Source organism: Polypterus senegalus, chromosome 3 (assembly GCF_016835505.1).
Source record: "Polypterus senegalus isolate Bchr_013 chromosome 3, ASM1683550v1, whole genome shotgun sequence".
Classification (NCBI taxonomy): domain Eukaryota; kingdom Metazoa; phylum Chordata; class Cladistia; order Polypteriformes; family Polypteridae; genus Polypterus; species Polypterus senegalus.
Window position 1 is genome coordinate 194,447,285 of NC_053156.1, and position 27,123 is coordinate 194,474,407.

Consider the following 27,123-nt stretch of genomic DNA (forward strand, 5'->3'; position numbering starts at 1 on the left):
CTTCACTCTGCAGCAGTGTCACTCGCAATAAGGCGGCTACATTGATGTACGATACTGCTGGTCATGCGGCGTCTAGTAATTCTATGTCTATGTAGATATTGGACGGTGACATGATACCAATGGGGTCATGAGAGAGGAGCAGGGAATGCGGTAGTCCGAAAGAGGAATAGGACTCGAGAAAAGCAGCGTGGGGGTGTATGGGAGGCCGCAGGCAACGTGGGGAAGGGTTTGGAAGAGTACAAATAGGAATTGAGAAATGCTGTGTGGGCAGGACCGGGTTTGAAGAGGAAGCAGGATGAATTACAAGAGAAATATATATAAGAGATAATAAAAATATATAAAGAGCGTAAGAGAATATAGAAACTGAGCAATGACACGGTCAAAACAGCTAATTCTGAACCACAAGTTTTCAGATGTACAGATAAATGATAAAGAAATTCTGAGAACATTAAATGAACCTCATCTAAATAAGGCATTAAGAAATATAAATTGTGCAACCATTATGAGCACACACAGCAGCTGATTCTCAATTTCAACCTCTCTGCCTTACAGTGAAGAAGTCTGAAAAACTTTAATGCAAACATCCACTGAAATGCATATCAAGTGAGTCACTAAATGAAATGAGAAAATTTTATATGAATATAATTTAACAAAGAATTTATTAATGAAGTTACAAAACTGCTTCCTTTTTTCCTCCTTGAATTTAATTTTTGTCATAGGTCAGGCTGGTTAAATGATAATATATAAGCTCTACTGCTGCTAATACCAATGATGTCTGTGGTTCATTCTATCACTACATTGGCACTTTTATTCCAATACTGTACAGTACTGCTTTGTATTCCATTTCTATTCATTGTCCCTTTCACTAGAAAGCCATAATTCTCTCTTTGAATGGTGAGTGGTTGGGGCATATTTCTTTATGATCTCACAAATGTTCATTAATAATATATTATTGTATTTTCCTGTGTTTTCTTAATGATGGCAATGGTGAAGACCTTTAGTCACTGGTTAACTGCATACTTAAAATGTATAATTAACATAAGTAATGTGTTAAACAGAACAATTTATACCATTGATATGCACTCTTAAAGGTCTTTTAATTAGAGTGGGAAATAAGGCAAAACAAATAAATACAACATGAAATAATAAACAACAAAAATCACAACCTTGAAAAACAAGTAATTATGCAAAGACATCTACTTATTTATGATACTTCCTGCTAAGCTGGCACGTAAATTAGTAAGTCTTGGAAAGTTATGAATTTTACATTTCCTCATAGTAAAAACATATTCAATTATTTTTTAATCATGATTGCAATAATAAAAATGCACATATTTCCCGCAATCAAAAACTGTATGATTTTATTTACATGTTTATGTTATTTGTTCATTATTTTAATAACAAACCACATACATATGCAGCGGCGTGGGGGTGTGGGAATGCACACATTCCACTTAAAGGCATGATCTCATTTTTAGTATTCAGATTAAAAACAAGTGTCTTTTAAAATGTATATTCTTCAAACAATTTATTTAATTTTTAATTGTTTATGTATATATAATGAAAGCAGTGAAAAATTATTTTTCTTATTATTTCATTTTCTTTAATTTCTTAGCCAGGTATATGTATATATAAAGAAAGCAGTACAAAATTATTTGTATGCTTATAATTTCTTTTTCCAAATCTAATTATTCCAGTACTGTGTTATGGAGAGTAAGAGACTATCTTAGCAGCAAAGGTACAAGGTAGACACCAATGCTGGAGGTGGTGCTAGTCAACTGCAGGGCACTCTAACTGGAATCACTTTCTATTAGTTCTGAAAATTAGGGTCCAGGATGATATAATCAGGAGTAAGCCAACACTGACAACCTAGTTGAAGAAATCGTGCTACTTTTATGAAAACTGGCAAACATATATCAAAAATGGAGTATATTTAGTGTTAAAAAACAGCCTTCTATTAGTAACCAAGTTCAAAAGCAATAATTAAACTCTCACTATATTTTAATAAGCAATCCTATTGCATTTCCTATTTGAGTTAATGTGATATTCTCTATCTGCTCTTTGAACAATTACACCATGAATTTCATAATGTCCAATAACAATATTTTCCTGGAAGCTTCTTATCTTTAAAACCAATGCATGCATTTGCTTTTGAGTACTGTCATACTGTAAATCAAGCCTTCAGTACGATACCTGTTAAGTCATGGCTAATATCATTTTGATGAACCTTTCCTGTGTAAAAAAAAAACAAATCCTGAATTCATGTTTAGTTGAGTAATACACCTTTTTTCCTCAGCAATCATGCTTACAAGATAAAGATGATAACTGATTTAACAGTTGTCAAACTTTGAGAAGGGAAAGATCAATAGCATGGGTTATAATGCCCCATTTTGTAATCTGTGTGTCACAAGTTTGGAACACAGGTGTAACAGTAGTCTTCTGGAAGTTTAGTCATTATATGTTTGCACCTTTCAATGTTTCTGTGAAATGTTAAAAGTTACTCTGTCCAATTAACAAGAGGCCTGTGGACTGCAGGTCACATGTCTCAGAAGACCAATTAGGAACAGAAGGATCAAATGTCTCAGAGGGACAATTAGGAGCAGAAGAGAGGTGGCTAGGGTATAAGGATGAGCAGCAAATGAGGACAATTTCACGAGGCAACAGGAAACAGGAGAAACTTGGTGAACCCAGGTTCATTAAAGTAATGCAGCATGAGAGTTTTGTAAATATATTAGGTTTTGTGCTAGTAATTTACAATAATAACTTCTTTTCATTTTTTTCAGTTATTCTTTCAGTGTATTCTCCATTTTTGATTATGGCTAGTAGGGAAGTAATATTAGTTACCAGTGTTTGCAGATTACTTATTTCCTTTTTTGCTGCCACTCTCTAAAATGGTAGAAAATAATCATGCTGACTCTGTAACTGATAGTGTGGAACAGCTTAAATGGATTTATGATCTGACAAACTTGGAATATAACCATCCATTAAGACAACAGACAAGCAAAATCAACTTATATAATGAAGTGAGGATACAGGCTGCAACAATTACTCCAATCTACAGTATTTTGCCCTCACATTAGATGTCAAAAAGACCATTGTCAGGCATCTGCAGAATCATATCCTTATCTACTGAGTTCCAGTGCAATGTCATGTCTCCTTCAGATACTTCAGTATAGACTCTCCAGGTGATAAGGAACACTAACTGGATATCACAGTCTTCAGTGATGAATCTCACTGTTCTTTTGGAAGTATGGTGAGTAAAGACAGGTCTGCTGAATACTAGAAATCACTCCTGAGAGACATATCACATACACTTGGTGTTATGCATTGGGAAGCTGTAGAATAAATGTAGATGTAGATAGAACTTAATTGCTTTGTCCCAAGAAGGAAATTTGTTTTTTACAGAAGCTCATTATATTAAAATTAATAGACCTTGTCACACACGTGCGCATGGGAGGTAGCTGAAGGGCTTGAGTGAAGGCGGTTCTGAGGCATGCCGGGATGTGGCAGAGTGCACTGACTCTTTTTCCCCCTTTCCTGTAGGCCATTCCCGGGAGATTCCACCTGGCTCTCTTGAAGTCACATCCAGACTCGAACCAATGATTGATGAACATGGGCCTGATCCTTATCACCTCACTTCCTGTCTTCCCCTTTAAAAGCCTACCCTTTTCCCCTTTTCCCTCAGTCTTGTTCTGGACTCAGTTGTATGCACTTCAGTGCTGATTATTGGATTAAAAACGACTTTTGCAGCCGGGATACCATATTATATGGTTGGCTGCCCCAAACCTTTATCTGTTTATGTCTCGTTTTTGTGACAATGTACACACACACTACACTCAGAATCCACGTCAGAATTACTAAAAGGAAGAAAGTTAAAAAGAAAGAAAAACTTGACTTGCCAGTTACAATCAAAGTAAAGCATTATAAAAGTCTACTACTGCTGGTATAAAGGAGTCCCAGTAGCACTTCTTGTCACACTTCTGCTGAATAATTTATTGGCTGAAAGTACTCAGTGTTAGAGAGAGGATGTGTAGCATTGTTCACAATGGCACTCAGTTTTGTTTTAATCCTCTCCTTTGCTACTACCATCTGCAAGACAAGACTGTTCTCTGTGGTACTCCAGTGTTGCTCACATCTATTTGAGAGACACAGATCTTGAGTCATCGGAAACTGTGCTCTGCCAGACAGATAAGTCAATTATCTAGGATCCCATAGGCTCATCCACCTGCTTATGTCTGAGCTTACCCCTTAACTTTCTTAGTGTTAGACCTGAGTGTCACTCGAGCTGTAAAAATAGTGCTAAAAGTGTTAGTCCTGAGTGTCACTCGCAACACGTCTCTTGTTAAACCCGAGGATTACTAGGGTTGTAAAAGTGCCATTAATGTCAGTGCTGAATGTTACTCAGACAATATTATAGGCGTGTCTTGAGTAAGTGTTAGGCCCAACTGTTATCCAGACAACAAGTTAGATACATTTTCTCCTAGCCTCATAATGGCATCTCGTAAGGAATGCCTCGCATCAGCAATGATGATGAGGTGAATCTGTCTTCAGGCAGTGAAACTGAATCGGTCAGTGAAAACGAAAGTGATTCTGGGGAATAGCAGCTTACTACTCAAAATAGGGAAAGCCAGGGCTCAAATCCACAACCTCTTGATTACGGGGCAGCAGCTCTTACCTCTGTAGCAGCCAAGCAGACAGGTTGACTATCTGTTGAGTGATATTTGTGCCTGGGTTTTTACTCATTGACAGCAACCTATAAATTGAGTAATTTCTTTTTCTTTGTTTTGTTATACCTTTTGTGAAAGTGTTTATTTGATATTTGGACTTCAGTCTTCACACATTATACACTTTATGTCAGCATTTTGTCATTATTACCATGACATTAAAAAAGTTTCTGTTTTAGTTATGTGTTCAGCCTCTCTTGCCTACATTTCCTGTCATCCAATATTTACCCAGATTGTTCTAGACAAGGAACACACATTATTTAACAACAACCACTGTACAATTCCAGGCACCTCACTCCCAGATAATGATACATGGGGTCTGAGAATTTAGTGACGGACTCAGCTCTGGCCTGTGGTTGGGGGTCGGGAAATATGCATTGGAAAAGCAGGCTGCTTGGAAAAGCAGGCTGCTTGTTGCTTGTGCTTGAACAAAGATGCTGGTGAAGAGGTGAAAATGAATTTAAAGGCGGCCCGTGATTAATTTTATTTTTGTAAGCTTCAGGGATTCTAGTGTTAAGGCATTTGCTGCCTTAGCTATTTTACTGTGGCCTTAGCTCTTATGGTAGTGTTGTTCAGTTTCATTTTGTGTTTTCCCTTCTTTTCAGGTTTTTTGGTGCTTTTGACCATTTCATTTTGGTTCTTGGTTTCAGAATTTTTAGTAATTAATTGGCTTGTAATTAACTTCATTGCACTTATGTTAATTAATTTCTGTTCTTTTGTGTGTAGTGTCATATTTAAAAAAAAATATTTTGATATTTTTGATGCATCCTGTAGATGCAGATGCAGAGAAATGCCAGAAGAGTATTCTAACTTCTTTTTTTCTTTAATGCATTTTAAATCTCAGAAATTTGAGTATCCATTCTGATCAGATAGATCATTTAATTCATGTAGGTGCTACCCACATAAAAGTAAACAAAGAATGATTCTGTATTTTCATTTTGATGCATTTACTTTAGTAAATATGAACTATGCTCAGGGCAGATTTTTACCTCTTACCTTTTAGCTAATATGTCTGATATATGATTTATGTGCACTGCTTGTGTGTATTTCTTTTTCACATCATTGAAAAACAAAACAACTGAACACTGAAATTCGAGACTTAGTTATGGTTTTGTCTGTTGTCACAGATAAAGGCATTGTTGCAAGTCTTTTGAGGGCCATTTTATCTACATCATTGATACATATTAAAGTGACATGTGTTCTCTTTCTCTATAGGCAAAAAATTTCCATGAACCAATGTTTCAGTAACAACACCCCTTCCAGTATCCAGGGTATTTAGCCCTGCATATCTTGCAAGATGGTGTCAGTAAAGACCAGCAAGTGTCAAAATCAAACCATATATCTGAAGTGCGAGCTATTCTTTTTGTGTTTTTCTGAATATCATTAGTCAAAAAGCAATATACAGGATAGTCTGAGAACTCCAGTCCTTTATCACATCTTGTTTCATTGTCTCCATCACTGTCCTGATCTCTCTCATACCAATTTTCTTGTTAATAACTCACATTTTATTCCTGTCAATTACATGCATATATGCTACTAAAAATATTGTTAACATGTTAATCTGTTGACATTTGTTCATCATTAGGCAGACTCATTCAGAGAGGACCTGATTACTGCTTCTAATTGGCTTATCCTATGCTTAGTCTGTGGGTGGAAACAGAAGTATCAAAAAAACCCATGGGGTCAGATGAACAATGTACAGACATCACAGACTGTGATAAGGCAGAATTCAAGTCCAGGACTATGGATGTGAGAGGCATCAGAACTAGCCAGTGAACCGTCTCTATGCCTCCTGTTTAATGCCACTTGAAGCACTGTATGAATGACCCATTTTGAAATTTTACATGTCATTATAATATGATTATTAAAATACAAAAATAAGTTTGGTGTTTTTCAAATAAAGTTATTTCTTCACAATTGTGGTACCTATTAATTTGTTACATAAAAATTATGCTCTAAACGGAAGCATTTTTCCATTATTTTAAAAAATTCCTTGTCTCTTAAGGCTATACAAAAATCATACAAGAATGAAAAAGCCTTAAAACTAACCAAATAGGTCAACTTTGAACCAGCAAATTTCTGATTTAATAAAACACGCCTTCTGTGTTTCTGAGACATCCTTCTGGTGATGAAAGGAAATTAGAGATAATTATTTTTATCATGGATTCTTAGAACTATTTTTCTTGAGATATGAAAACACATTTTTTTGCTTGTCTGCTCACAGCCTCTGCTGTAGAAGGAGTTATCACAACCACAACAAGCTCTCAGCACCAAGCTACATTCTACGTATAATCCTACTTTTGCCATTGCAATTCTATTTTTTCAACAGTTATGTTCAGCCAGGGCTTGGAATGAAAGAGAGATTCAGTGTCACATCATATGATTATTTTTTCTAAAACCACTCTTATTTTTCACCCACTATATTCTGGGTTGTTATTATACACAGCCTACAGAGCAAGATTTACACCAAATGGAAGTATGTATCCTAAAAAAAAGCACCCATAAAAGTTTCATTGTATTTCATACAAATAACAATAAATCTGAAGTGAACTGTTTACTCAGCATTGTGCTTTTTATAAAAACCTTAGAATTTTGAAAAAGCCAAGTCACCTGCACATTGCAAATCCCGTGGTGAATTCTACATACTAACAATAAAAACAATGAGTGTGTGATAGTGACACAAACCTGTTATTGTCTTTTTTAATGTATGATGAGTCACTCTACAAGAATAGAATTAATAATAATTATTATTATTATAAAAGAAGAAGTCTCCAGTCAAGATGTCTCCTTTCTGCCTCTGCCTGCTGATTCTTCCTCATCTTGCCAGAAATGTCAAGACTGGACAATGATTCTGTTATGTCTCCAAAGCTGTGAAATAATCTCCCTGTATTCGTACTGCACCCAGTTGCTTGGTTTAGACGTCTGTTAAAAACACATCTCTTCATTAAATATTTTGGATCTGCTTAGCTTCTCGCCTTGTCTAATTGTACATATAATTGTGCAATAGTTCTACTTCCTTGTGCTCGCTTTTTTATCTTGTTCTTTGTTACACTGACACTGCAACTTCATTCTGTATGTATTATAACTTGTTTTGTAAGTCACCTTGGATAAAGGCATCTGCTAAATGAATAATAATAACAACAATAATAATAAAAGAACTTAGGACAACATGTTTGATTGAGTAAGCTGACATTCACTGATAGCAATCAATCCATAAGTAAATAGATAGAATTGTAAATCTCATGAAGACCCTGGTACTTTGAGGCAGGAATGACAGCTCTGTTCTACTGTACCTGAAGAAGCAGACATAAAAGGAGCTTCACAAGAGTGGCAGCAGCAGCAGCAGCACTTGCTGAGCCTGTTAATTATCACCTTGTTTGTAGGCTCTATTTGATGCACTTGCTGTTGGCAAGAATCTGAAGGAAAGAGCGGCATACAGGTTACTGAAGTAAGGTAGTAGCACACATTGCTGTGTGGTGTAAATGTCCGTATAGTGAAAGATTCATAAGCAATTGTAAGTGTACCCTTTTTGGTTATTATTGCCTAGTTATCTGCAGAACAGAGACATCAATTCACATCTGTACATCAATATTTAGTGCCAATACAAGCATTCGATAATGATTTTCTGAGGTGAATCAATACCCGTAGGGCTGAAAGAGCCATGGAGGAAAGATGAGCAATGGGGTAAAGTGCACACTATCCCATTAAAATGGATCAAAATTACAACATTGTTTTGCTTTTTGCTTTTTTTCCTTCTTAATACACCAAGTATACACTGTTTTGTAATATGAATGCAATCTCAAGATGCAAATCGATACTTAATAACATTTTTGGCTTGAAAAATTGATGTACCTGGTATGTTTTAAGGCTTTTTCATTCACCAATGGAATTGTGTACCCATTATCCCCATTTTAAGCTGCAAGAACAGACGAGAAATGAATAAGAAATGCTTCTATTTAGAACACAATTTCATGTTGCAAATTAATATATACCCTAAATGTGAAGCAAATAACTTTGACTTATACCAAACTTATTCTTTAACACCACTTTACCTTTTTGAGCTTAATGTGAATGTAAGGAGAAGAAGAAGAAGAAGAAGAAGAAGCTGTGGTGTATCTCAAAATATTACTTAAGGAGTTAACATGCATTCTTGATTTAGTCTTTGGATACAGACACAATTAGACACAATTTAAGGGTATTACTTGATATTATATATCTAGTAATTTTCTTATCATTTTTAATCCAACTGTGGCCAAAAAGCACACACATCTTTAGAGTTGTATAGGATAAAACCAATACATTCGGTAAAAATGTAGGAAAATCTGTGTAGGAAAACCTATATTAAAAATATGGGAAATTTGCCACTTGGGCCATGCTGGATGTCTTACAGCAGCAGTGCTTACAATTATTAAATTATATTATTTTAGTGGTGGAGAGGGAATTTTATCAGGGCTTGACCCTGCCTTAAGCCCAATGCTGTTATAATGAACTTTAGCTCTCCATGGCCCTAAACTACTTTAATTCAATATGATAATTTAATGTTACGTTATATTAGATTATACAGTATTATGAATGTATGAGTGCTGCTGCCTCATGGCTCACACAAACATATTGACTTATAAAGTACATGGCCAGCTTAGGCTCATCAAAATAAGATGCACACCTTTGGGACAAACTGAAAGACATGAGCATAAGAAGAATATGCAAACTCCACTAATAAAATATCAATGCTGCAATCTGATCCTTGGTCCAAGGGGGCAGCACATGTCCATCCAATTAGATTACATCAATTACATTAGCAAAATATCCATCAATGCTTGTATCCATTTAAAAACAATGAATTTCTCTTAGCAATGAGGAAAACACACATTTAAAATATATCACATTTCATAATTGGAAAATGTATATTTATTAGATTGTAGTGCAAAATTTATTTGTAAACAATGTTCGTTGGAACATACGTAAAAATGATATATTTTATTTCCCTTATACGGGTGCAAGGCATGTGTTTTTGTTTGACGTCTGTTCCAAGTGCACTTAATGTTTGGCTTTGAACTTTAAATAAAAGATCACTGCAAAGCTTCATTTAATTGGAAATTGCAGCCTTTTAAGCCTGAATAACAAGTCTGCTAATGTGATAGGTTACAGGAGACTGACATCATATAAAATTTATATATTAGACTTTTTCATAATATAAAATTCAGTAATATGGAGGTAAAGCCATATTCATCTTCAACAATGTTCAGGAGAGCTTGGCAGTTCACAATATGTGATTTTGCTGTACCATTCCTCTGCACTGTTCCCAGGGTTTCTGAACATAGTCACACGTTTTTAAACAGACTTTTTAGTAGTTTTGAACTAACTGCTGTAACAGACACACACTGAGGGTCTCTTTTAAATTACACATATCATATTATATTCTTTTTCTATTATATTTCCTTGGAATGTTTCAATGCATGTGAGACATTATCATCAAGAGTAACTGGTGCAGCTTTGCAGTATTTCACTAAAATCAAGGGCACTAGCCTGCACCATAGTACACTGGAAGCTGTCTAGGAAAGGAATTTGACAGGGAAAGGGCAGAAGGAGTTTGGTTTTCTCCTTTCTACTTAAGTTTAAGTTCAGTGGGTGGGTGTAGGCTGCAGTTTTTACTTTGTATTTTATTTTAGTAGTTTTGTAAATGTGCAGAATATTCCAAGATCTTAAAAAAAGAGCAATACTATGTAAAATGTATGGAATTATTTTAAATATTAAATATTACCTATATATTTATACATTTCCTCTGAATCTGCACTTCCCATTACAGGATTGGGAAGAACAACAATATAGATGAGAAATTAGCCTAGCAGAAGACATTCCAACTGGCACTCAAACTTGCTCATTGCATGTTAAATAAGTAGCCCTAACATGTACGGTTTTAGAATATGCCAGGAATCTCAAATATCCAATAAAAACCTACCTGAGATGAAGAAGAACATGCAAGCATTTGAAATTCCCAATAAAAACATAACTGACATTAAGAAGAACAAGCAAATGCAAAACAGACAGCAATTATCTTATATATCAAACTATTTTCTGCGGAGTTGTGAAACAGCACTCTTCATTCTTCTCTTGTATTAAGAATAACATTTAGTAATTCTTTGTACAGATTTTTCCACCATGAGGATTTTGTGTACTTTGCATTGTCATGTGGCATGCATTTGTTTGGCTAGGCACAACATGATGAAGTAAAAATGATACTTTAGTATTGTCTGTTTAGCTATATTCTGCTCCAGTACACAGAATTTGGGGTGGGACTGGATCCAAGATTTCCAAAAATAATGGTCAGTGGTGCAGTTTAAAACCTGCAAAATATTTTATGTTGGAACAATTGAATTAACTAACATCCTCTGGCCTATTATCAATATGCACCATAGTGTTAATGATGATTTCTTAGAAACCTTAACTTCTATTTCAATTAATTGCACATTTTTATCGTTCGTTTTTATTTATAAATCATAGCTCTGCTGAAGGAGGCCAATAACAGTTCACATTCACAGTGTATCTTGGAACACCCAATGTCTTCCAAAGCTAATTACTTAGTTCACTCTTCAAGTTAACTAAACACTGTAAAATATACTGAGACATGCAAAATATGTCTTCTACTGTTTGCTCTTTCTTCCTTGTTAATATTAAATGTGGTGACTATGGTATTCAAGTGATGGCCCCAAGTAAAAAGAATAATGCTAAGACTGAAGACACTGACATTGGCAGCACAATCAAAGAAACAGCAAAAGGACCTTTTAATATATACTTAAATGTTTTCTGATTTTACTGATGTATTGTCCTGCATATTCACGTTGGGTTTTCAAAAATAAAAACAAGTAAAACCTTAACCTTCAACACATTTTCACAACATCCTCCTACTGTAATTCAGAATACATGAAGCCCAGTGATATCTGCACATTGATGTTAGTCATTTTTAAATATACTATCTGATCTTGATAAATCAAATACTGCATATGGTTTGAAATGGAGTCTACGTCTAACACACTTACACACACACACACACACAACACACACAAAATGGTTGACCTACTTAAGAGATACCATAGTGAAGAAGTTGGGAACAAGGAAGATAATATCTAAGGTAGTGCTTGTAGCTTATCTTATTTTGAACCATTAAGTCTGATAATAATTACATAAAGATGTACAATAAGCAGATATGACTTGGGAGTGTATGGAAAATTATAGGATGTGGTTAATCCACTGGGTGAAAGGAACAAGCTGATAAACTGTTATTTTGGGGCTAAAGCGATGGACTTTAAACACTAAAAAAGAAATCTAATGGGTTGAAATGTGCAGGGTTCATTAAATTAGCAGCTGTTAAATGATTAAAGTCATATCCTACCAAACCAGAAAGAAATGGCGTGCTCACTAGACTGTTAATCTTTATTACCTAAGAAATACAAATAAGGTTTAATACTTGCTGGATAAAACTGAAAAAAACACCAAAATCATAAACAAAATCCAAATATTAAAACATACTTGATACCAGAAATGTTTCAAAACTAAACGCATATGATTTTGCTACTCTTAATCCCAATTAGTTTCATAGAAGACCACAATTAAACCTTACTCTCCAATGATTACAAAAACTAATTTTAAACCTTAAAATGAGGTTGCCAAAAGATATTTCCTAACAGGTCAGTAATTTTGTGTGATGCTTTTATTTCCTAAACAAATACAATCAAACAAAAGTTGCCTAAACTGTTTTTCTCCATTTTTAAAAAGAACAGAGCAGACAGATAAACTTGTTTACTTGACATGCCAATATACAAAATGGCACTCGAGATATCACCGGCTGAAAAGCACATATGTACTATATGGCCTTGATTTTGAATATTACATACTAGTTTGTATCTTCAATCTTTGAAAACAATGTGTCAACTAAAAGGAGGAAGATCTGACATAGCCCTCTGTGAAGAAAGTAAAGCACTGCTGTCTGACACACTATAGTTGTTTTTTTTTTTTGTTTGTTTGTTTGTTTTGTCTGACCACATTAAATTTGACTATTTCCCTGGTACACACCTTTTTAGTTGTGTCTTTGCAATGTAAAATTATAGTACCCCATTTAAAATGAACACTAAAATACAAATAACATAACATTCTCAGAATGACTTCAGTCATTTTTGGCTCATTGAGATTTGCCAGACCAGAACCATCCCTGAACAGGGTGCTAGTCCATTACAGAGCCCATTCATGGCCACAACTAGCCACACAGGGCTAATTTACACCTATCAATTCACCTTACATGCCCATTATTGGGATGTTGGTAAGTCGCCGGGTAAATATACAAACTCCAAATAGACAATGATTGGGCATGTGATTCCCAGAGGAAAACAGACAACAGTGTGAATATAACACCAGCTGAAAGTGTGCAAAGTTGGCACTCAAACGTCCCCACATCCTTACAACATGTTGTTAGATTCAGTTGAGATAATCAATTGACCTGGTGTGAGTGTAAATGTCTGTCTGATCTGGCATTCTGACCAGTTATGGATTGTTCTATATACTTGATGCTGACAGAATGGGAAATGGCTCTGCACATCTTACAGTGGAAAAATTGGATTAATGAAAGGGACAAATAAAAGTATGTTAAAAAGAAGCAGTGTGTTAACTTCAAGAAATAGTTAGAAGCTGAAATTATGTGTAAACTTAACTTCAAGAAGTAACCAGAAGCTGAGATTATGTGTAAACTCTTTTGTGGATAATAGCACTCTGTGACACAAAGATATCTTGAAGGGTGGGCCTTGAAACAGTGCACCTTCTTCAGACGGACTTGAGTAAAATAAATTGATTGCAAGAGATTCTTTTGCTGACACTACAGAACCATTAACTTGGTAACCTAATCATTTTAACCTCTCATTTAAAAGACCCTCATCAAATTAATTATTTATTAAAGGGATTTTGACCTTGATGGGTTAAGAATTAAAAATGTAGAGATAATTGGATAAATGAGGCCTTGCAACACTGATATTGACTAATTTTTATGTGATTTATGTCATTTATTTAGTGCATTTATATACTGGTGTGGCTACTCAGTCTTCTGAGAAATCTTTCATTTTCTCCACATTTTGCAGTCTTGAATTTTTAATATAGAATTAAATAAATTATGATTGTATCATAATATTCAAATCTTTGGTGGTATGTTAGATGAGAAAAATGTCCAAGTCTTTCAAAAATTTGTACAAAATGAAACATGGAAGTAATCCAAATAAAAAAGTTCTCAACCTTTAAATAAATCTAATTCTAAATTGACTCAGGTATAATGTGTAAAGTCAACAAGCCACTCAAATTATTGATGGGCTCCATCAGTGGTCCAAATTGGTGAATAACAAAGCCTTTTAAAGTTAACATATTAAATAGTGAGGGTGAGCTTGACCCAGCAGGAGGCAGTATTACCTGATGCTGACAGTTTTGGGTAACCCCAACTGAAAACTACTACCTAGAATACAGTTTAAACTTTAATCCATGGCAGAATCTCAATGACCTAGATGTTGTAAAGATTTGTACAACATTTCCAGGATAAAACTTTGTGTGGCCAGGTGGTGAAAGAAGGAAGAAGATTATGCAGATGAAAAATCGCTCTGCGTGTCATCTCGGTTTCTGGGGAACCGTGGTAATGCACAGCAACCTGCATCAATCTATCTCTGCATTCATTTATGAATCCTACCAATCCAATATAGGACATTTAATGGTTTTATGAATATATAATTTAATTTATATATCTTATATATATAATAAATCTTCCTATTTAATATAAAATGAAAGCCTTGACATATTATTTTATAGATCAATTATCAAATTGTTTCTTGGTTTCAGACTACCCAAAGTACTCTGTTACACTTTTGATTAATTGCTGTTTTGGCATGCTATTTTTTCCATGCACTTATAATAGCATATGTTATCTTTATGCCACACAATACTATTTAAGTTTTTATTGTATTCATTTATATTTTAAATTAAAAGCTATTTAACTTTTTCATACCCTTATAAAAACACATAATTTTATGCCCTATTCCAAAAAGCTTATAAAAACAACTGCACTTGTGATGCATTTGAAAAAGTACATTACAATATTTCTGTATATAAATTACTTCCGAGTATACTGTATGTGGTAAATTAATTTTAAATATATAATAATATACACCCCATCCGTCAAACTTCGACCTTGATCATGTCCATGGTCACCCATCGTGCTTGCTATTCTTTACTCATCACTCCTCCAGATTACTGCTGCCGTCACATTAATTGTGATTACACAGTACATAAGCAGACCCTTTATAAAAAGGCAGCAGTTGTCACTGAGTTTGTTTTAGTGACTTGTGCCTTTCATTTTTTTTTCTTGTCACTTGATTATGACTTTTTTCTTGGCCTTTGACTTGTTTTGCATGCTGTTGACCAAAATTATTTTCTGGTTCTTTTAATCATTAGGCAAGTAATATGTTTCTTCTTTTTCACATTTTTCTGCTATATTACTCTCAATTTGTAAACTTAATATGTCAACTGTAATCATCTCACCACACTTACAAATGTCTTCTGTATCCATTTGTCCCATAAAAGAAAAAATGAAGGCATCAGCCATATAGGATGAATGCCCAGCACTGATTGTTGATATAAACAAGACAACCTCCTTGGTAAAGGAGAAGTAAAAGGAATGTAACAAAACATGTCTAAGAAAAACAATGATAACACTTTAAATTAGGTATCTATTAATCATTTACTGTTATGTAACAGGCGGCACGGTGGCGCAGTGGTAGCGCTGCTGCCACGCAGTTAGGTGACACGGGTTTGCTTCCCGAGTCCTCCCTGTGTGGAGTTTGCATGTTCTCCCCGTGTCTCTGTGGGTTTCCTCCAGGCTCTCTGGTTTCCTCCCACAATCCAAAAACATGCAGGTTAGATGGATTGCCGATTCTCAATTGGCCCTGGTGTGTGGATGTGTTTGTGTGTGCCCTGCTGTGGGTTGGCATCCTACCCAGGATTGGTTCCTGCCTTGTGCCCTGTGTTGGCTGGGATTAGCTCCAGCAGACCCCCGTGACCCTGTATTTGGATTCAGCGGGTTAGACAATGGATGGATGGATGTTATGTAACAAGATCTTAACAAGGCTTGTTTTGGTCTTCATAACACTTATAAAACATCAGCAGACAGGTTATTTAGATGATAACCTCCTTACTCAACAGTATGAGAAAACTTCAACATATGACATACTTGACTCATCATTGCCTAGAGGTTCCTGTATTCCCAAATGGAAATCACTAGTAAGATATCTAAGGCTGCCAATGTAATGCCCTATCTCTTCTGGGTTTTTTATTAGTTTTCCCCACAAAGACTAACACTGTATTATTCTGCAGCTAGCAAAGAAGACATTGGAAACCATGTAACTAAGAGTTTAGGCCTTTGAAAGAACAGACAGAGGAGGATATTTGAAAAGCCCTGCATGCCTCATCAAGCACAATACCTTCATCCCACAAAATAACAATGCATTGGTTTAAATAGCATCAGGAAGTATAACAATTGCAAACCTAACAATATTAAAAGCTGAAAATAAAAAAATAGAAACATTTTGCATGTCTATTTAATAAGAACATCCTAACACTGATATTAATACCACATGGCACACTTTTTCCAGCTGTTCAGCATAGCATAAAACCAATTATGAGAAGCTGTGCCTTTTTCTTGTTTACACTGAATTGAAAATTCAAATATTTACAAGCCAAATCTATAACACTGTACATATTTTAATTATAAGGGAACTTACTCTCACATATATCATAATATTTTCTAGTGAGTAAAACTTTATTTGACAGCAACACACAGTAGAAAAATTGATACATTGTGTATCAAACTTTATTTTTAAAAAGGCTGTGTTTATTGGAATGCTTATGTCACATACTAGTGGGATAGTGAGCACACCACAAAGTACGTTGAGAAATGTATTCACTTGATATCAATATTATAAGAATAAAAATAACAAATAAATGAATGAACTAGTATCAATGAATGATTAATACATTCATTTAACAGCACTTAATAACATTCAAATGGAGATAATTATAAGTACTATATTCACTCAGAAAGAATTTAAAACCATAGATTAAAATAAATCGAACAACACTTTACTCCTGAATTTTCCAGTAATTAAAAAAAAAAAAACATTATGTTTTACCTTATGTGATCGTCTTCGTTATAAATACTGTTTGATGAATTCTGTTTGAGTATCATTGAAGTCCATCCTTTTTCATAGATTCACTCAATGGGCAAGAGTGACAGCAAACTGGGCCTCCTCTGTTACACTTTTGCTTATTTTTAATCCCAGCCATTCCTGAAAATGAACAAAATTAGGCAAGGAACCATTAAACTCTCTGAATATCATATAATTTTCATTGAAATATCTACTGATTGTATTTATCTTTCTCAAAACAAAAGCCTTTTTTGCTTTAGGATCTTTCATAACCATTCTGTCATTAATCAGTCAGTCAGTCATTTTCCAACCCGCCACATCCTAACACAGGGTGCAAGGCTGGAACAAATCCCGGGCAGGGTGCCAGCCCACCGCAGGGCACACACACACACATACCAAGCACACATTAGGGACAACTTAGGATCACCAATGAACCTAATCTGCATGTCTTTGGACCGTGGGAGGAAATCCACGCAAACATGGGGAGAACATGCAAACTCCACACAAGGAGGACCTGGGAAGCGAACCCAGGTCTCCTTACTGTGAGGCAGCAGTGCTACCACTGCACCACGGTGCTGCCCATCATTAATCATTAAATGTATTATTTTTTTTACCATTACAGAAATTTGCCAAAATACAAACAAAATTGTGACAAGCAAATGCAAAAAAAAACTTTCCTATACCTGGGAATTCAATATTTTATTGTATTACAATATGCAGTTTTTTTATTTTATTTTATTGGATAGTTGTTGGCATTAATCAACAGATATGCACTCACAATGCAAAAACAAAATCCATACATGGACTCCATGGTAATTATTTATTTTATTCTGTATGGTTTTATAAATTTAATAAATAAGAACACAATAAAAACAGATCCATGAATATCATACCATCTCTATCTTTAGTGGAGACACTTTTAACAGAAATTATCAGTATGACACATTTTGGATACTGTAATTTTTACCTATGTTTATCTTTACAATTGTTTAAGCTCACTTAGTTTATAATGCTGAATCAGGCATGTATAACTCCTTTCACCTAATTTTCCAGGACACTGAATGAACAATATCATTGATTTTTTTTTTTAAACTTGTGGTGTTTTAGATTTTTAACCTGCTAGAAGAATAATCATCTCTTACAACTGATGTCACATTACATGACTTTAGTCATGAAGCAAGTTTGACATGCTAAACTACAGTAGCTGATCTTGTTGCCAGGCCACGTTAGTTTAAATGAATGAAAATTGCTGGGCATGTCACCTTTAGCAACTGCATGCCAACCCTTTAGCGCAATTGTGCTCAAAACATTTTGTGGCAGCCAATAGAGTGCTGCCTGACAGAGCTGATACTGTACAAAGGGCCAACAGGTACAGCGAGTTTAGCTGTAATCTCATCCCTTTTGTTTTTTTTTTCTACTCAGTCATGGTGTGTCGAACACAAGACATCAGACTGATGAAATTCTCTTCTGTTTGTGAGATCCAAAACACCAATGTCCCTTATTCCTCATTGCCGTATTATATACACTGTAGTTTTTGATGAGCTCATGTACACAGAGTCTGCCCTTATGACTTGTTTTATTTTGTTGAAGCTAGTTGTGGACTACTTGGACTGAGTTACTGGGTATATCACATTACATGATTAACTTAATGGGAGTGTCCCACCAACTCTGACTCTGACTCGAAGAGATCATGTAAATAAAAGCTACAACTGAAAATTACTGGAAAATCACATAATGTGATGCAGCCTTGAGTTTCACTCCTGTTGGAATTTACAATATGTTTTCAAACATGATCTCTCCGAAATTTACTGCTTGTCCAGTATGTAAAATATTGCATGGTAATTACAAGGCTCAGCTTGTGCTACAGTACACTAGTGCTATGGAATATACAATCAATTTGCTATCTACCTTAAGTAGATAAATTGCATCATACACAAATATTCACTCATTTTAGACCTATGTCATTGCCGTCACACTTTTTATTATCACCGAGGGAATGCCACAAGCAGATAACCTCTAATGATTTATTATTCTCCTATTAAAGTCTCCAACCTCTTTTTTGATTCCTTCTAATTTAAAGGATGAGCTCCTCTTCCTTGCTGAGGGCTGCAGACACTCAAAAATATAATGTTGTCCAGTCTGTGAAGAGCTCTCTGTATTCTAAAATGGCTTAAATATACTTTCCTGATTCTTGACAATTTTGATTTTCAGACATTTGAGTTCATTAGGGGGTCCAAAACCCTGTATTTCAAACCTTGTATGAGTCTGTAACTCACTGAATCATCACCGCATTAAGAAGCAATACTATGTGGTTATATAATATATAATATGGTCAATGTTCTCTTATAAACTAAGAGCAAGAGGCAAGAAAATTCCATTTTGATGTCATCATTTTATAGACTTTGGTTCCGCATATGCCTTCTGGCAAAGTGTAATCAATAAGCAAAGTGATTTTCTTTGAACAGTGACATTCATTTTACTCCCTTTTATTTGTTATTCAGCTAATTAATTTCTGTCAGTGCCATACGTGGTATTTCTACTTCCTTTATAGGTTAAAACATCACAAAAGGGGTCTGAACCTAATGCTGTAACTAATTGTCTAGCTACCCTTTCCATAGTGAATGTGTTCCAGAAAGTTTCCCTTAGCCACCTTTCATCTATGACCAATGTCCTACATGAACAACTCAATTTAAAGTAACAACTGGCCTCCACTCTACTAGCTCCCTTAAAAACTGTGCGCATTTTTATGATATCTCTTTCTAATCTCTGCTTGTTGATGCTGGAAAGTTACGGTTCCTTCAATCTTTGCTATATTTGACACAACATATTACTGAAACATGTCTAGTTACTCTTATCTGCACCTTCACTAATGCAAAAATATATATTTTTTTAATTTGGCGACAACTGCAAGCAATTTTCCAGTTTCAAGAATCAAATGATATTACAGACTAACAAGTTTGATAACCCAGGAGGGATTGGAATCGATATCCTGCTCGTCTGGACTAACATGATCCAACTAAGGTGGTTTAGGCATCTACTGAGGTCCAACTCTGGATTCATTCCGCTCAACACAGGCAGAGACCCAGGCTGTGCCACAGGAATTATATCTCTTGCCTGGACTAAGAGTGGGACTATTGCTGAGGATGAGAAAATCACGTCAGCCCTGCCACAATGACAAGTCAAGTCAAGCTGGGGAACATGCACTGGTACAGTGTGTTGCTGCACCCACTACACAATGAAACAACTCGGGATCCTGGTTTGCAACCCCTCAGGCAGGCACGCAGTCCAGTCCCACCCTCCGGAAATGACCCTCTATATGCCACAGCCAGGTGTTACGTCAGCGACACTTTGGCCTGGTCCTGCCACTCGGGTCCCCAATAATGAGGATCTTACGCGCCGTATCACCCTCGGGGTAATGTGCCACATGGCCGTAGTTTCTTAACCGTTGTGCCCTTGCAGTGCAGGTAATGTACCTCATTCGGGACTCCATGAGCAACCACTCATTCGACACAAAGTCAAACCAACGGTACCCAAAGATTTTCTGGAGAGACACAGTACCAAAGGAGTCCAGTCTTCATCTCAGGTCACTGGACAGCGTCCATGTCTCGCAACCATATAGCAAGACAGGAAGCACCAGGACTCTAAAGATTTGGACCTTCGTCCTTTTGCATAGATATCGGGAGTGCCACACACCCCTTTCCAGCGACCTCATGAACCATCATGCTCTCCCAATCCATCTACTGACTTCATAGGAAGGGTCGCCAGAGTCATGAATGTCACAGCCAAGGTAAGTAAACCTCTCAACAAGGTCAACACTCCCTCCGCAAACAGAAGCAAAACAAAACAAACGGCTGTGCCCAAGAAGTCATTAAAGACCTGGATCTTGGTTTTTATCCAAAACACTTGCAAGCCCAGACACTCAGACTCCTTGCACAGTCTCTCGAGCACTCTGATCAGAGCCTATATTGACTCCATGAAAATCACAGCATCGTCAACAAAGTCAAGATCTGTGGACCTTTCTTCACCAACAGATACCCCACAGCTGCTGGACCCCACAACCTTGCCCAACATCCAGTCCATACAAGCACTGAACAGAGTAAGAGCAAGAACACATCCCTGACGAACCACAGAATCAACTGGGAATAACGCAGAGATCCTGCCTCCACTCTGCACAGCACTCACAGTACCAGTGTACAGGCCATCCATGATATCCAGCAACCTCGAGGGGATCCCGCGAATCCTCAGGATGTCCCACAGGGCAGCTTGATCAACTGATGACCTTGACCTGAAAATGAGACAAGTTCACTTAAACAGAAATGAAATGTCTGATTCTTTGGATCTGAGTTTTGTAAGTCACAAACAGATTTGTACCTGTTTGAATGTGAATAAATTTGGTTTACTTCAGTAAAGATTAAGACACACAGAAAAGTATTTAGATTTTACTTTCATTTATGGAGTTATGAAGATTTTACTGTACAGTGAAACCTGCATCTTCTTTCTTATAAATCTTCAAAAGACTTTTGCAAACCTCTAATGCCTGGAATGTGTAGTGTTTGAAAAAATCAGTCATATGGATTTATTCTGTTTTGTTCATGTATAAAACTACACTTAGTCATCTACCATGAAGAAAGCATTATGAGTCATTGCTAAATTTATCAAAAGATAAAGTAAGAATATTGACATCTTTTAGGAAAAGGCTGAAATTACATTTTGTCTACTGCTTTCCATCATGATTTCCAATTTTGTCTTTACTGCACAAATGTGAAAGATGTGTAATGGAAGATGATTCAGGTAGTAGAGACTCTTGAAAACATGAATATGGTAACAAGTGCCATTTCAATATAATTTAAAATAGCATTTCTCAAGCTGTGCACAGTAATACTAGTTACTAGCAGAGTTGCCACAAAAATGCATTTGAGTTAAATTTTTCAAACAGGCAAACCCTAAACAAAAAATGTAAAGAAATCAGTAGTGTATATGGAGGCAAGAAAGCAGAAACCTTCTTCCTTTTATCTTTTTCTCATTTTATCTTTTCATTGCACTGCTTTCAATCATTCATACAGCAGATTTACAATTGTTGCACTACCACCTTTTGAATGAGGTCTTAAAGGCTGACTAGCTGAAGTATCTGGTGTTACCTAGGTATATTTCTATGATGGGTTATGGTAGGGAAGCAAAAGTGTATGTGTTTTTAAAGGTAAACCATTTTATCACTGCTAGCTGAAGTGCAAATGTCCCATTAGAAATCTACCCCAGCTCTCTGATAACTTTCAATTTCTCTGCTCTCATGAGTCAAGAATTTGTTGTTAGTGTTTATTATTGGATTCCACAATTCTGGAAACTCGATGTGTCGGAACCATAAACACTATTTCTTTGTATTTCTAGGTGTCTAATCCCAAATTAATAAACTGGATGGCTTCTAGAATAATTGAATCCCTGATACAGCATGTACAAGTAAGTAGGACAAGCTACCAGCTTTTTGTTGTGTTCCTTCTATTCAACCACTATTCATTGTGAAAATTTTGAAGCTCCATAAACTCTATATATTAATTTAAGTTACCTGCTATATGCATGCAAAATTTTGTGAATATTTGTTAAGTTGTTGTGAAATAATATGTGTTTTTGTCGTGTTAGCTCTCCCGTTCTTAAACCTCCATTAGCACTACATATTAAATAGCATGAACAATAATGCAACATTCCATGAAAGTAGACTCAGCCATGTTTGAGTAATGTGTGATTATTGGTTTGGAAACCCATCAAACAACACTCTCCCATCCTTTTCATTGTTTCAATTGAACCACTGACATGGGATGTTGCCTTTGTGGTAAATTGAGTCAAACCTAAACCATATGCCAAATTCCTTACCATTGGCTGAACCAATTTGGGGTGATAAACACATTTTTTATTTTGCTCCCCAAATTATAGCCCTACTTTGCGACGGAACATTCAAAAGGCGTTACAGCCTAGATTTTAAATTGTATCAACATAATAGGCATACAATGTTTCATTCATTTTGACTCTGTCATTTTGGAGTCATATATTTTTTATCCACCTTTATAACCACCCTTCCCAATGAAATTTCTGAAATGCCAAAAATCGTGGTTTATTATACATGCAAAATTTCATCAAGATCAACTCAGCCATTTAGATTTAGATTGTCCCCATTACAATATATTTTTGTATTGTGTATATTTTAAGTGGGACTAACAACAACCTTGCAAAATTTTGTGAAATTTTCGTTCTGCCATTTTTGTGCGATTGTAGAAAAACCCACAAATGAATTGAGGACTTTAGTGAGCAAAATGGATAACTAATAACAAACAAACCTGATAAAAGTTCTTTTGAAAGCTGATTTCTAATGAGGGACACAGGTCTATTACAATATTATGAATCTAGATGGTACATGAATGTAAGAATGTACCAATTATCATATTTACATCACAATAATTTGTGGATTAATTATTTACAAATCTTTTTTTTTAATGTAGCAGTTCCTGTAAGAACATTTCCCCACAGCATCCAAAAACTGGATGCAAACTGGGACATGACTCCATGTGTTACTAAACTTATTCACTCATGCTTTGTCACTTACAGACACACTCATTCACATCTAGAGTCACCAATCAACCTAAACTGCAGTTCTTTAAAATTTGGGAGAAAGGCTGATGTACACGGGGGAATTTGATCATTTAAGGATTTTAAACAGTACATAACCTTTTTAGTAATGTTCTTAAAGTCCTGTCTACTACGTAATTAAACTAAGTAAGTAATACAAATAATCGGTTAATGTCCATGATTTTGATAAAATAACATAAAGATGTGACACTAAGTCTGCCAATGATGATGCTCATGTCATCCTTCTCTACCTAATTGAAGGACAGGATGACTGTTTTTGTCAAATTAGGACTGATACCACGTACCAAGGTACACTGAAAAAAGAATAAGACTAGGAATCTGAAGACAAGATTTGATTAGATAAACTTTATAAATCCTAAGAGGGAATTTGGCCACATACAGAAGAAGAAACATAAAAAAATGACACAGAATCATGGGATAAATAATATAATTAATCAATAGATAGATAGCTAATGTATATTGTACAGAAGCAGCAAAATAAATACAAGTGAACATACAGTAAAAATATTTAGTCTGGGACGTCAGGAGGAAGTACTGAATTGCATGATAGCAGTAGGCAGAAGCATACCATGTAGAAATGAGCCTGTAACTAAAAGTACTCCAAGAGACTGCCTTCTGGAGAGTAAGGGTGGGAGTTTTCAATGATGGCATCCAATTTTGCCACCATTTTCTTTTTTACAACAGCTTCCCGTGTGTCCAGTATTAGCTCTGTGGTAGAGCAGGCTTTTCTGATAACTTTGGTCAGGTACTTTGCATCATCTGAATACAAGTTGTTTCACCAGGAGACTACAGTATAGAACAATACAATGGTTTCTATGTACTGGTCAAAACATTTTCAGCATCTTGCTGCATATATCACATGACCTAGGTCTCCTCAGGAAGTACAGTCTGCAGCTAAGCAACGGCTACACTTCCACATCTTCACCCTGAATGGTGATTGGAGTCAGAGGTTCTTTGACTTGCTGATATTAAACTGCAGGTGGTTCTCCCTGCAACACAAGACAAAGTCCTCCACAAGTCTGATGCACTCTGACTCATCTCCATTATTAAAGCAGCTTATGATGAAGAAATTTGACATTCCTGCAAAATTTTCCCTTAAACAGTTTCAATCTCTGTCTTATTGCACGTGTTAAAAAACTCATTTTAACATAAGAGCTGGGATTCACTCTTCTAATATCTTTCCCAGTTTAAATCTCAAACTTCAACCATGTCACCAAATGTCAAATTTGATAAACTGATAGGTCATTAAATTAGATTTAAATAATGGGATTAATGAAACTGCTCTCATATTGGCATAAAGAGTTTGGAATATTGTTACCACTTGCTCTGCCGCCTACAACAATTTTATTAATCCTTGATATTTTAGGAATACTCCCATTTTACGATCACAGTGTCTCATCTCCTCAGGATCATACACTATTCTTTGCAAGAAAATGAGTTTCATTACTTTATAATGACGTATTTGGTCTGGCAGATTGAGCTTTTTCAAAGTAGGTCTAGAAAGTGAAAACAAACACTGCACTATGAAAAGTACAATACTCAATTTGTACTTGCTCCATTAAAGGCAGACACATTACTATGACAAAAATAAAGTAGATCTTGTAAAAGGATTAATTTAAGCCCAAAATATTATACTTGTCAGAATGTACAATAGATGTAGAGCACTACTTGATCTTCAACAACAACTGATAAATGAGGATTAAGAACAATTGTTTTTTACCCATCAAATGATTTACTTAACTAAAACAGTTAATTTAAGAAGTATTATTGGTTTTATTGATTCAGACTCTCTGAATGTTGCCTACATATTCATGAAAATTAATTCTTGTTTCTGGATGACGACATCTCCTAATGGCAATATATAGGCAGAAGTATATAAACATATTAAAAATAATAGCAAAGAATTGAATAATAATCACAATAAAAAATAAAGAGAAAGTGTTATCTTAGAACTTAATGTAACTTATTCACAACTCCAGGATTCATGCTCAGTTTCCTACAGAATTCTATTGTAAGGAAACCATTTTATAGCTTTCCTGGGATACCTTTTACAATTTTTAAATCTTCAGATATGTATTACTTGTTACTCATTTATTTTAACATTTTGATGGTGAAGTCATAAGAATGCCACTTTGTGGTAGGGTTTTTTGCAGTCTCTGCCATTTTGTGTATTGTTTTGTGGACACCACCACATTGTTTCTAGTAATGACCTAGCTAATCGTATGGTCCCTTGAGATGTCATTGCATCACCTCTATTTAAGTGTGGATAACTGATTTTATCCACAGATCAGATAAGGTTCATAGTGAAAAGCTTACCTTTTATGCAGGTTGTTTATTAAGTCAAAAGAGCTTGGAGATTGAGTCCCTGGAAATGAGGGATGTGACCCTGACAATGAAACACAATTTGGCTTCACTTAAAGATAAAGCCTGCAAAGCATCTGTTTTCAGAACTAAATAATGACAGTGGCTCACATCATGCAGCATTCAAGTTTTTGGATACAAACAAACACATCTATAATTGATTGCAAACTGAGTTTGATTGTGGAAAAGATTGTTTAGTTATGGTTGAGATATCAGCACCAACTAATAATTTAGCTTTGTTTATAGACTCTTTTTGGCTTTTTTGATAAGGTTTTTTATTATTCTTTTCATGTTTCTTTTGTTCCTTAATTGGCCAGTCCTTGACCATTTTGTCTTCCTAGTGCAGGCCAATGAGAAATAACTATACACAAGGAGTTTCCTTTTGCAGTGTTCACCCAGTTGTTCTCTTTATGATCAGGTTTCCTTCTACCTTTGATATATATACATGTGTGTGTTAATAAATTTGTGTTTAGGATAATTGTGAATATGACTGAGTGAAGGTGTGTGTTTGAATTGTAATTGCGTTGATGTCCTGAGGTTGTCCGTGTTTCTGCGCTTGCTGTGCACTACTGCACAAACCATCACAATGCAGCAAACCTTTATGGAGATGTAAAATGGTGTGCTACCCGAGTCCAAACATCACTATCAACCTTTTAATGAACCAATTGTCTGTTCTGTCACAGATCATGTGCGAGAGTATCTTTCATTATATCTCCTCTCTTATAGGGTATTCGCTATCACCTGAAAGAAAGATTATACAAGTTGTAATTTACTAAATGTAATTACAATAATGTGAACTAGGGATACTTACCAAGAAGTCAACCATTAAACATAACATGACCCTGAAGTCTGCTTCCGACTTTAATATTTGATAAAATACAGGAAACCTGGGTTGATCCAGGCTACCTTATAACAACCTTATTCAGACACATTTAAGCATCACATATTACTTGTATATGAATTTAATAAAAGGGATTTCAGTTTACTACAGCAAATTCATCCTGAGACAGCGCCTTTATCTGAACATTTTTACAGTTAATTGTGCTGATTACATTGAGAAATTAATAAATACCTGCAAATTGATCTCAGCTTGCTCACCCTGACAGTAAGAATTTTGCAATTAATCTGGGTAGCATTTTCAATTAATGACATGACATGGCTTAGGGATAACTGCGAAA

At 35.5% G+C, this 27,123-nt stretch overlaps 1 protein-coding gene across 4 annotated transcripts in view; it reads right to left on the reverse strand.

The window, feature by feature from the left end:
• The window catches only part of LOC120525764 (leucine-rich repeat and fibronectin type-III domain-containing protein 2-like), a 904,115-nt gene that overhangs the window by 718,432 nt on the left and 158,560 nt on the right, over positions 1–27,123 (reverse strand). For all 4 annotated transcript variants that reach the window (XM_039748348.1, XM_039748349.1, XM_039748350.1 and 1 more), the window contains exon 2: positions 16,934–17,089. The gene's annotated coding sequence lies outside the window, so the exon portion shown is untranslated. The remainder of the gene's footprint in view (positions 1–16,933; positions 17,090–27,123) is intronic.